This window comes from Idiotropiscis lumnitzeri, chromosome 7, assembly GCF_059441095.1.
Source record: "Idiotropiscis lumnitzeri isolate Australia: NSW breed Sydney's pygmy pipehorse chromosome 7, RoL_Ilum_1.0, whole genome shotgun sequence".
Classification (NCBI taxonomy): domain Eukaryota; kingdom Metazoa; phylum Chordata; class Actinopteri; order Syngnathiformes; family Syngnathidae; genus Idiotropiscis; species Idiotropiscis lumnitzeri.
In genome coordinates, this window is record NC_142397.1 from 20,149,317 (window position 1) to 20,160,563 (window position 11,247).

At 38.0% G+C, this 11,247-nt stretch overlaps 1 long non-coding RNA gene across 2 annotated transcripts; it reads left to right on the forward strand.

Annotated features, from left to right (window-relative positions):
• The first annotated feature begins 2,447 nt into the window (after nt 1–2,447).
• LOC148333979 (uncharacterized) lies at nt 2,448–7,115 on the forward strand. Of its 2 annotated transcripts, XR_015844263.1 has the most exons (3): nt 2,448–2,706; nt 5,260–6,264; nt 6,328–7,115. It is a non-coding gene; the product is annotated as an uncharacterized LOC148333979 (long non-coding RNA). The 2 variants fall into 2 exon arrangements; XR_015844262.1 differs by having other exon boundaries at nt 5,260–7,115.
• The last annotated feature ends 4,132 nt before the right edge of the window (nt 7,116–11,247 follow it).

The window sequence follows — 11,247 nt, forward strand, 5'->3', positions numbered from 1 at the left end:
AAACGTAGCGCAGGGAGTGCTAGCCGCGGTGCTAACTCCTGCCCTCGCTTGTTGTACGTCGTCCTCTTCAAACATTTCCGCTCACCTCTCTCCCTCTTTCTCACTCGACTGCTTCCAAGTGGCGTCCCGAATAGCCTCACAGAACTCCTGACACCATGTTGTGTTCTTCAACGGAACAAACACAACTGCGGGCTTGTCGATGGCTTTATTTGTCTCTGCTTACACATCCCCCCCCAGCAACAGTGCCTCCCCAATATATACCATCCCCGTAATCAAGGATCAGCTGCAGACCGGATAAACCTGTTTTATGCACAGCACCGTCATTCCCAAACAATACAATACACCACAACAACTTCCCATCTACACGAGCAAACAAATTATTAATTATATAAAAATATAGTTATACAAATTCTTAAATAATTACATAAACTATATAAAATTATTGTTTTTTAAAAAAAAATGTTGGGCCTTAAAACAGGTTTTGATTTTATGTTCCATTCTGTCGTACAGTATTGCATTGTAAAATAATAAAACAAAATAAAGGTGACTACTTCTCGGATTTCCCGTATCATGGGTTATTTTTAGAACACAATTCCCGCAATAAACAAGGGATCACTGTAAATGGTATTTTGGTATATTTTGTTGTTGATGTGTGGGTCTGGCTCAGCTTCCCTCCGGACAGGTCGCCGAGCATGGCAGAATTGTTGATGGAAAAAACTTCTCTGACACAGCCATTTTGGTTAGAAAGAGATTTTATTCTCGTCACATGCTGATGTCAAAAGAAGTCTCCCCAAAAAGAAAAATGGAAAGGTCCACCCTCTCTCCGGCCTTCCCTTCTTCTAGGGAATGGCCACACAGGACATGAATATCTAATTTTACCTTGTTGCAGATGCATTCTCATTGTACTAGTCTTTAATTTTGCCCCGAAGCCCCCTACAGTGAGAGCAGATGGCAGTGGCCTTCTGGTGCCATCCAGACTGCTACTATCACCTCGAGTGCTCCACACCTAGATACTGGTCAAGCCTTTTGTGCCCCTGGGCAGTATCTCGTTTACATTGGAATTTCAATACAAAGGCTGGTCACTTCTTTAGTCTCCAATTCCCTCACAGTTATTCAAAGAGAATTACTAAAATGTTCATAATAGTGGATCTAAAAATACACTACAGTATTCTACAAATGGGTTTAAAATTCGACAGCACATCTTGATCAGTCTCCCGTTTCCTTGTTGCTACAAGGAATTTAAGTTTTGTATAATCTCTTTTCCCCAAAGAAGCTGACACTGGTGTAGCTCAGTGGTTACTTCATCAAGAACCAATTTTAATGCAGAATTCGACTCTTCTCAACCACTACTTGAGATGGAACCTCGGGTGCTGTCCAGTGTTTTTTTTAAATTTATATTCTCATCTTCCTCGTTGCTTAAACTATTATGGATTTGTTCAGTCAATATTCCTGATTAATAAAATATTCGTCACATGTGTGCTATTTTGAGAGCGCTATATGTTAACCACCAGGTGACGTGGCGAACGCTAGTGTTGGCTGTAACTGCAAGGACTCCATTATCAAGACAACCGATCCACACTGTTCTTGGTACTATTTTTCCCTGTAGCACCAGCACTGGTGTGGCTCAGCGGTTACTTCATCAAGAACCAATTCTAATGCAGAATTCGACTCTTCTCAACCCCTACTCGGGATGGAACCTCGGGTGCTGTCCAGTGTTTTTTTATGTATTTATATTCTCATCTTCCTCGTTGCTTCGATGAGTATGTATGCATTCAGTCAATATTCACGATTAAAATATATATTGCTGTCATATGTGTTCTAATTTGAGAGTACTACATGTTAACCCCCAGGTGACGTGACGACCACCAATCTTTGCTAGAACTGCTCGGACTCCACTATATATTAAGACAACCGATCCACACTCTTTTTGGTACAGTTGTCAACAGTCTCCTATTGCCTTAAATGCTGCAACAAGGATCTAAAGTTTTGTATATTCTATTTTTCACAGCAGCACCAGCATTGGTGTAGCTTCGTCAAGAACCATTTCTAATGCGGAATTCGACTCTTCTCAATCCCTACTCGGGATGGAACCTCGGGTGTAAAAACCAAAGTACTTTAGTTGGATACTTGGGGTGATATAGTGTTCCCCAGCACTGGTCTGGTTGTGGGATAACGAAAACTTAATTTTTAATTATTGCTTATTAAATTTGTTGTAATGTCAGCCATTGGTGCACAGTTAACATTAATTTCTCTTTCTATCTCAATTCATAACATTTCTTGGTGCAATTCTGAGAAAGTTTGCATTCCCCCTGAGTGAACAGAGAAGTTTAATAATATTATTTTAAATCCAAACCACTGACGCGCATACTTGAGTTTCCTAACTTTTATTTTGAAGGTGGCCAACAGCAAGCGCTTTCGGCGCATTACCGTAATGCACCGTGAAGCACAGTATTAAAAATATGAGTGGCGGCTGATTTGACTTCGTCTTTGCGAGTGTAGGCTGGCTTGACTGCAGTAAATTATATTGACTAGCTAATTTTAGCATCGCAAAGCGGAGATCTGTTGTGAAACTGTTGGAAATGTGTGCAAGAACGACAGCAAAATATGTAGCGAAACTTTCTGTCCCAAAAGAGGAGAACGAGCTACAATGTCGTCAATTGTTTGACGTTGTTTTCAAGGAGCTTCGAGTCGTATTACGCAGAGCAGGTGTGTATTCTTCTTACTCGGCCCCTTGAAGCTTTGAAACGCCTTACAGACACATACTTTATTGCTTAAATCGCTCTATTGTTTTTTGGCTTTATTTATTTCTTGATTTATGTACTTAAATTGCTCTACGTGCTTCGTGTATAGCTGAAATGACGTGTGCGGCTGTGCGCGCGCGCCTGCTCTGCCTCCTGGCTTCATGCAGCAGCCTCTTTTCGTAATCACGTCAATGTTTTACGTGACTTGTATATTATTCTTTATGATATTACGAGACGTCGCAGAGTACTGTATTTATTGTTGAGCTTTATTCTTACCAGTTTGTTACAACTACGAGTAAGGGTGTGTGCGCGCTCCATGTGATCGGCTTGCTCCACGCCTGCTGATGACGTCACATTCTATTTTATATTGTGTTTATCTGTTCAATATATTAGTGTACAACGGAGCGTGAAAAAAATATAAAGCCAGGTGTTTCAAACAATAACCTGAAAAAATAAATACAAATATGGTTACGTCACTGGGAGGCTGAGACAACCTCGACGTGCTTTGCGGCACTTGGAACAGGAATGGTGTGCGAAATATGTTTTGTGTTGGTTGTATTTCTTTGATCCTTGTTTTGCTTTCTTTTTTATTATGTGTCAGAATGCTTTTCAGTTGATGCTGTTTAATCGTTTTGAGGTTTAGTGTGGCACCGTGACAATGCATGATGTGGTGACTCTTGAATTGGGAACATCAGTCTTGTGTGAAACAGAGACATTAAGCCTGTACATTTGCTTACGTGAAACAAAATTGCCCGACTCGCTGTCTCGTGAGTGTCACAATATAATACCAGGTGTTTCACATACAAATGAATTAAAAGAATCACATTTATTTATAGTTTTCAAAGCCTTCATAATATTAGTCATTTGAAGTTTTCATATAGAAAACTGTATCAAAGTGAAAGTGTGAAAAGGTCAATGTCTGATTGCTATACTTACATTTATTTGCAAATTAATTTTGAAAAAAAGCATCTTCAACCACACCCTTTTTTTAAAAAAAAAAATAAGGCAAACAATAGTATCCCTCTTTAAAGAAAAGTCTTTATGAAGAAACAAACGGACAAATTTACTGAAATCCCTCCAAAATGTCCGGAGTATGAGCAGATCCAATACGGGTGTTGAACACTCTCTGGGACGGTTTCATTAAAAGAGAAACTCACATCAATGTCCCTTTCAAATGTAGTCATATAATGGTTGGCTGGATATTATTTATTGTAATATTTTAAAAGTCACTTATTTCACCTTATTAATGAGCAGTTATTTTTCAACTTATATCAGTTAGAAAGCGGTTCCAATATAACACAACATGTGGAATGGAGACATTTTTTTTGTTTTTTTAAATAGAGCACAAATCTTCTTGTTACAATTTTTTTGTCGCGTCAAACAAACATTACCAATCTGCAAACATTATCCTTCTGCAAAATACTGAGGAGAGAAACGGGTTAGGGCTGTGGGGAGTTATTTTGGAAGAGCATTTTAACTCCAGTAGGTATTGCATCAAATAGGGCATATCCAAGGGTATAAGGAATGGGCCGGCCCGCGAAGAGTGAAAGTCCGTGTTTAATTGACTCACTTTGAAATTCACTGTTGGGTGGCACGATTGCATCACAGTTGAGAGGTGCAGGGTTTGAGTCCAGCTCCGGCCTTTCTGTATAGAGTTTTCAGTGGAGTTTATTGAGTTCTCCCAGAGGCCTGCATGCGTTTTCCCCAGGTGCTCCAGTTTCCTCCCACATTCCAAAAATCCATGGTAGGTTAACTGAACACTTCGAATTGGCCCGAGGTGTAAGAGTGAGAGCAGTTGGTTGTTCGTCTTTGTGTGCCCTGCGATTGGCTGGCAGTCAATCCAGGGTGTACCCCGCTTACTGCCGAAGACGGCTGGGATAGGCTGCAGCATGTTTGCAATCCTTGTGAGGATAAGCGGCTTAGATAATGTATCAATGGATGGATGGATGAAAAGCATTGGGGAAATGTTTTTGTTTCCCTCACTGAACAACAAACCAGGGGTGAACAATATGTTTTTCAGGAAAGCAAAGGTGCTGGGTTAACAAGTTGAACACATCCAGAAGAAGCAATGAATAAATTACAAATTGGGAAAAAAAAAATCTATGCATAAATCCACAGCTGTCGAACTGAGAGTATGCGCAAAGCAAATATCAAGATAACACTGTCTCTTTTTTTCTGTCCCTTTATGGTGACTTCAAGTAGTGTGTAACTGTATTATGGGATGGCCACTCAAAGGAGGACCGCAACCCAGCATGTTGTCTGCGTGGTTTTGCACGTAAAACATCCCGATAGCTATTTTTCTTCAGCAAATATTACATATTTATTTTGGGGGGAGTTGAGACGGAGTGGCTTCTTGCTATTTCAATTCATTTTAGTGCGGAAAATTATTTTGACGTGCACTGGCAACAATTGTAAGGATAAGCGGTTCAGATAACGGATGAACCATTAATTTGAGTCACGAGGTTGGTCTTAAAGCAAATTAAAGTCATGTCAATTTTTTGTCTTCCTTTTCTTGCAGATGTCAGTGAAAAATATCCTCATCCTGAGCAACGGGAGCCAGAGTACCTACATATTAAAAAGGAGTACGAAGAGCATTAAAGAGGAGGAGGAGGATGCTAGCCATTTCCCAATCACCTTTGTCTCTTTGAAGAGTGGAGAAGACAAAGTTCAAAGTGAGGAGAGCAGAGGGCCAGAGCCTCCAAACAGCAGCTCTAGTCAACACATGACAACAGAAGGTGATGGAGACCGCCGTGGAGGATCACAAGTGGATAGTAACGACGAAGTGTCACAATTCTCACAGGAAGAGAAGGAGTTGGAGAAAGAGGGCAAAGAGGAGGAACACTCCAGAGGTGATAGGGCAAGTCACCCTGACAAACGCTGGAATTGTTATCAGTGTGGCGATACATTTGCTTCGAAGAAGAATTTAAAAGTTCACACAAGAACACACATTTGTGTCAAAGGATTTGCCTACTCAATTTGTGGGGAAGGATTCTCTCAAAAAATAGTTTTAAAAAGCCACGCAAAAACACACACTGAAGAAAAATCTTATGCCTGCTCAGTCTGTGGTGAAATATTCTCTCAAGAAATTGATTTACGAGCGCACAAAAGGAAACACATAAGGGAAAAAAAAATTCCCTGCTCCATTTGTGGAAAAATATTGTCATCAATGCGAAGTTTAAACAGACATAGACTATCACACAGTGAAGAAAAGCCTCACGAATGCTCGGTTTGTGGTAAAAGATTTTCCAGAAAGACGAATGTAACGAGACACAAAATAATACATACTGGTGAGAGATCTTTTGCCTGCTCAGAGTGTGGTCAAACATTCGCTTTTAAGTCATATTTAACAGAGCACCAAAAAACCCACACCGGGGAGAAACTGTTTGCCTGCTCAGTTTGTGGGAGAAGATTTGCTGCAAAGGGCAATTTGACAGTACACACAAGAATACACACCGGAGAGAAACCTTATGCCTGTTCAATTTGTGGCCTGAGATGCAGCGAAAAGAAGCAATTATCAAGACACGTAAGAAAGCATACTCAAAAACCTTTTTCCTGCTCATTTTGTGGTAAAAAATTTTATTTGCAGGAAAATTTGAGGAGGCACGCAAGAAGACACACAGGTGAGAGGCCATTCACTTGCAGTGTCTGTTATAAAAGCTTCACCCTTCCGCACCACATTAAGAATCACAAGTGTACGGTGTCAAGTGTTGCGCCATGTCAGGTGAAGTGATGGCACAAGTAATGACGGTGGATATGTGGCCGAGAAGGGTCACAACAATTGCCAAAGCCAAAAGGTGAAGAAAATGACAGCGGCGAAGTGATGAATTCAAATGTGTAAAATCTGACATTATTTACGAAAAAAAAGTTGTGATGCTACTTTGTCCATATTTATAGTGTAGTCTCACAAAGTGGACATGACACGTTGATTGCACTTGTTTCACCTAGATTCAACTTAGTAAGCTAACCAGTAACTACTTTGTATTTGGAAGAGGGCAATTTCATCCATGAATTTTCTGTATGTCACACTAATCAAATATATTATCTGCAAGTGTGAAGTTGACTGTTCATTTATTATTCCAAACAAATCTGAATATTTAGTGTGTAGCAACACTACTGTAGCATACACTATTCTTTCTGCATGAATATAAATTTGCTTCTCCATTGTTTTTTCCCACCCTGAGGTTCTTTGTTGAAGTTCTTGGGGCCACAACAACAACAAGTTATCAAAAATTTACCTTGGCAGATGAAGGAGAAGTTTTTTTTTAATTTGTTTATGATATTTTTTTACATTAAAATTACAGTGATTTGCTCTCCTTATAAATCGATCATGATATAATCTGGTTTAACGCAATAAAACAAATAATGTAATACAAATGCAGTTTGTTTTCTTGTTCTTGAATTGTGGATATTTGTTTGTCATGGAAACGTAAATGCATTCTTAAAATCAGCCTCAGATGAGCAGGGGCTAAAGACCACAACCTATTTGTATGTATTTTTTTTTACTTTTTTATTCTTTGTGTTTTTGTCATTCAGAAAACGGATATTTCAGTTGCGTTTCTTACGTAATATTGTATTTTAAGTTATTTTACATGATTGTGTACTTGTGTTGTTTAAAATAAAAATCTGGATCGAATGATCTATACAAATAAAGTTGTATTTTTATTTATTTATTCATTTTTTAATATTATTGCCTTTCTCCAACAAAATGTACACAATAACAAGACGATAACGCGCTAAAAGAGGTTCTTTCATGATGAAAGTATGACGAGACGTACATGAATTTTCGTTTACGAGACGGGACGAAATTGTTAGCGTGTGGTTCGTCAGACGTTCGTCCAATAAATTAACGAAAACTAGACTCAAACTTTTTTTATTCATTCCTGTCGACCAAAACATTCATTTTATTGAAACTTTGGGCATGACGAACTTAAAGAAAATATCAACCCATTTTCATGAGTTTTATTTTGCTGCAAAAGTCATACACCTACGCTAGAAATCAAATTAATCAGTATGCATCGGAAATGTTTCTATAAAACATTTTTCTTCTTTTAAAGAAAAAAAATCATCTAATTCACAGCAGTTAACGGCACAAGACAGACATGTATGCATTAAATGTTAGTGTTATGTGTGAAATGACAGGCAAGCCCCGTCACAGTCCACTTTTAAAACCCGTTTGAAGACACATTTTTATTCTTGAGCGTTTGACTCAACATGAGACTGTCACTGTTCTGCTGTTCTTTTGGTATCTATTGCATATGTGTTTATGTGTTTTAATTTGTGTTCTAATTAGCCACTAATTTATGTTACGCCAAATGGAAACCGCTTTGGTACAGATCTAGCTGGAGTGAAATGCACTATATAAATGAAGTTGTATTGTATTGTATGTATGTATGTATTAGTGTTGTCAAGTGATAACATTTTTTAACGAATTAATCACAAATGAATTCCACAATTTATTGTGATTAATCAAAATTTTCCACTACTATTGTTTTGTGAAGCTTGTAACTGATATTTACTTGAATAATATTGTGGAATTAATGCAAAATCACCAAATATGAAGTATATTTAATCCAAAGACTATTCCAATAGCTTTCTTTGATTCTTGAATACGATCTAAACAGAGACATCTTTACAGTCCTTTTTCATTTAACATTTCTCAGAAACATCTCTCTCTCTCTCTCTCTCTATATATATATATATATATATATACATGTATATATATATGTATGTATATAAATATTATATATATTCAAAACTGTGACTACTGAAAACTAGTAACAGTTATGAATCAAAACCAAAACTATCACCCAACATCAACTGATCAGCATACTGGCAAACAATGAAACAATCAAAACAAGTAACAAAGAAATACAATTAACACAAAACATATATCTCTATTGCCATTTATTTCCCCTAAAGAACTAAAATTAAGACAAAACATGTATTGTGTGGTGCCCTGCGATTGGCTGGCAACCAGTTCAGGGTGTACCACGCCAACTGCCCGAATACAGCTGGGATAGGCACCAACACCCCCTGCGACCCTAGTGAGGAGAAGCGGTACAGATAATGGATGGCTGGATGCATCATGTGATGCAAAGCATTCTGGGAATCCTTCAGCCTTAGCCAATCAGAAGGCTGGTTAGAGAGATGTCGTGAGTGGTGTGCTTTGGGCAGTGTGTTTTTTGTTCTCAGAGTCTGTAGTGTACCTGTGACGTTACATTAATGAGTAACATTAATGATTAGACAGTCTTTGACATAGTGGACAGCGGCCCTTTTATCCAGCTTTTTGCCCACACGTACGTACTGGTCTGTTGTCAACCGACTGTCTCAAACCGTCACCAACCCTCCCTCAATTTATTTTTCTCAGTCAATTCTGCAGCACTGTGTAGTCTCAGGCTTTACCAACAGGTTGTGCTAACATGCACTGTGAAATGCTCTATGGTGATCTGGTTGCTCAATTGAGAAACAGTGTACAGATCTAAGATCTCTGTCTCTACACAAGGTGTGCCGCATTATAGGCCGCCTTGTCGATTTTGGGCGAGATTTAGAACTTTACAGTGCGCCTTATGGTTGTGAAAATTAGAAGTTGTTTTGCTTGAGTATTCAAACCAATGTAGAGGTGAATAGTGTCACTCAGTGTATAGAGAATTTTCTCTATACACTTAGTTGGCATCAATCCATTATTCTGGAATTGATTTCCCTTGACTTGATGAGCAGCGCGACCAATCAGGTGTTGGGACCTGCCCACCAAACTTTGATGCGTGAGTTTGACAGATAAAATAATTCATTAAACACTGCAACGTGGAACCATGAAATACTGAATTAATACAGAAATAATTAAAGTGATTTTTTTACACATTAATGTTTGTAATGTAATTAATGACAAATTTATTTAATTCCGTATTTAAGTAATTAATCACAATTTGAATTAAACATTTCATGGTGTGTTTATTAATTTAATTTTGGCACTTTCAGTCCTCCATTGTGAACAGCCAACTCCAAAAGTCAAGTAAAATCTACTTATATAGCCCTTAATCTCAACTAAGACTCAAAGGGCTTCCGATGTCCACAGTTCACAAAACTGAACAACATCCCCCGATCTTAACCCCCTGGAGGGCAACGAAAAACTCAAAAAGCACATCTAGTGAAAAATGAGAAACCTTCAAAAGGGATCACAAATAGGGGAATCCTGCTTCCAGTATGATCAGGCTCCAATGGATGACGAGCAGGCCACATTTAAAACATTATGATGCTATACAATGTTGAAATAATATCATTGTTCTGCTTGCCATGTGTCAGGATGCAAAATCTTAGGATAATATGACTTTTGATTTAGCTGTAACACCATATATTCATGATTACAATAGTCCATCAGAATGTTTTACATTGCAGATATTTTTGGGTCACTAAGATAAAGCATGGATTTTTAGTATTGGCTGATATTCATTCCTGATTGTTCAAAATATTGTACAAGATAATAATGATAAATCCTGTGATTTCTCCCTAAAACACCTATAATTGTGAACATCATGGTACTATTATTAATAATCAATTGTTGAGCATTATTGTAATGGCGTGTAACATGTAGCGACAAGTAGACAAGGGAGCAATGTAAATCCCTGGCTTGTTCTAATCATTACATGGCAATGTTAAAGGCTTTAAAAAAGGTAACAATAGCATCCTGCAAAATGTACCCAACTCTGAGATTTTCACAATCTATATAAATACATTATATACAGTATGAATATTACAAACTTTCTGAAGATAAATCTCATTTGCATGCTACAAATATACGAACATAATGTCGCGTTTTGTTTCTTTCTCTGCAGATGGATCACATGCAGCCACCCAGACGGGTGAAGAAACAGAGGACATACAAAGTGAAGATATTAGCCCATAAAAACAATGAGATATATTTCCTCCTTTGTAGTATTGATTTGATGAATGCAAGATTTGAAGTGTGATATTGTGTCATGAATGTTTTTTCGGTGGGGGGATTACAGCCAGAATCAATGTTGGAAAGGACTTCCCTTTAGAATATTAACGTACAATTGCACCGTCAGTGGAGGACATTTTGTATTATTGTTGCTGCAATGACAACTTGACAGCACACTCCAGCTCATATACGCCTGTAATGCTATGACGTGATCTTAACACTACATTGTCTTTAAATTCCGAGATAACATCATACAACTTGCAATTTGACCTAGAATAACCGCTGAGTGTTATTTGACAAAGCTGTTGTCAAATGTTTGTACATGGGTTTTATCTACACAGGCTTTTTCTCCCCTTATCACCTCAACATTGTAGCCGCTCCCTATTCCTATAAAGTAGAATGTGAGGTCAAGATAAATATTACTCCAATCACAAAATCATTAGTTTCAAAAATACAGAGCAGCTTCAAGTGACACAGGCAACAAGGTGAAATTAAAATAATATATCCACTATTATGAACATTTTAGTAATTCTCTGAAATAACTATGAGGGAATTGGAGACTAAAGAAGT